Source organism: Pleurodeles waltl, chromosome 12 (genome assembly GCF_031143425.1).
Source record: "Pleurodeles waltl isolate 20211129_DDA chromosome 12, aPleWal1.hap1.20221129, whole genome shotgun sequence".
In the NCBI taxonomy this organism is placed as follows: Eukaryota; Metazoa; Chordata; class Amphibia; order Caudata; family Salamandridae; genus Pleurodeles; species Pleurodeles waltl.
This window is the reverse complement of record NC_090451.1, coordinates 123017074-123017791: the sequence shown is the minus strand read 5'-3', so window position 1 is coordinate 123017791 and position 718 is coordinate 123017074. Positions and strand designations below refer to the sequence as shown.

Genomic DNA, 718 nt, shown 5'->3' with positions numbered 1-718 from the left:
ACGGTGATGATATTGCCAGTGATGAGCTAAACGGGGCAAAGGTCACATGATGTCATTTTTGGAGACATCGACATGATGCTAAATCATCAAGAATGTAAACAAAAAAAGAATCCTCTTTTTGATGAGAGAATGTGGGTGAGTATGTCTGTGTCCTTGCAGGTTTGGTAGCAGCATTGTTTGGTGTTTAGTGGTGACCCTAGCAGACTTCCACGCTGCTTTTGAGTAGTAGACAAGGCAATTGAACTTCTTGGCACAGTTAAGCTTATGAATGTATACTTTTCAACTGTACACTACTGAACAGAGGGAAGTGTTGAGCCGTGTCTCACGTACTTAAGTGAACATTTTGTGGGGTTACGCATTGGCCGGTTAGCTCAGTTGGTTAGAGCGTGGTGCTAATAACGCCAAGGTCGCGGGTTCGATCCCCGTACGGGCCAAGGGTTACATTTTAGGAAAAGCTCTAACGCCATTTTACCACTAATGTATGGCCTCCTAATTCGTGTTGTTTTACTACCGTAAACATATATCCATGCAGAACGGCACACATTTCAAAACAGGAGGATGGAAATACAGAAAGAGAAGAACATGCAAGTCGTGCTTAAACCGGGACGTGAGGGGGTGAAAGTAGAGAGTGCCTTTGAAAGACATATGTTGGGTGCAGGGCTTTGAATACTGGGATGGGGAGAGAAGGAACATCCGCAGAGAGCAAAATAGAGAAACA

The 718-nt window shown here is 44.3% G+C and overlaps 1 non-coding gene across 1 annotated transcript; it reads left to right on the top strand.

Moving 5' to 3' along the window:
- Positions 1-360: 360 nt before the first annotated feature.
- On the top strand, positions 361-434 carry TRNAI-AAU (transfer RNA isoleucine (anticodon AAU)). Its single transcript has one exon. It is a non-coding gene; the product is annotated as a tRNA-Ile (tRNA).
- The last annotated feature ends 284 nt before the right edge of the window (positions 435-718 follow it).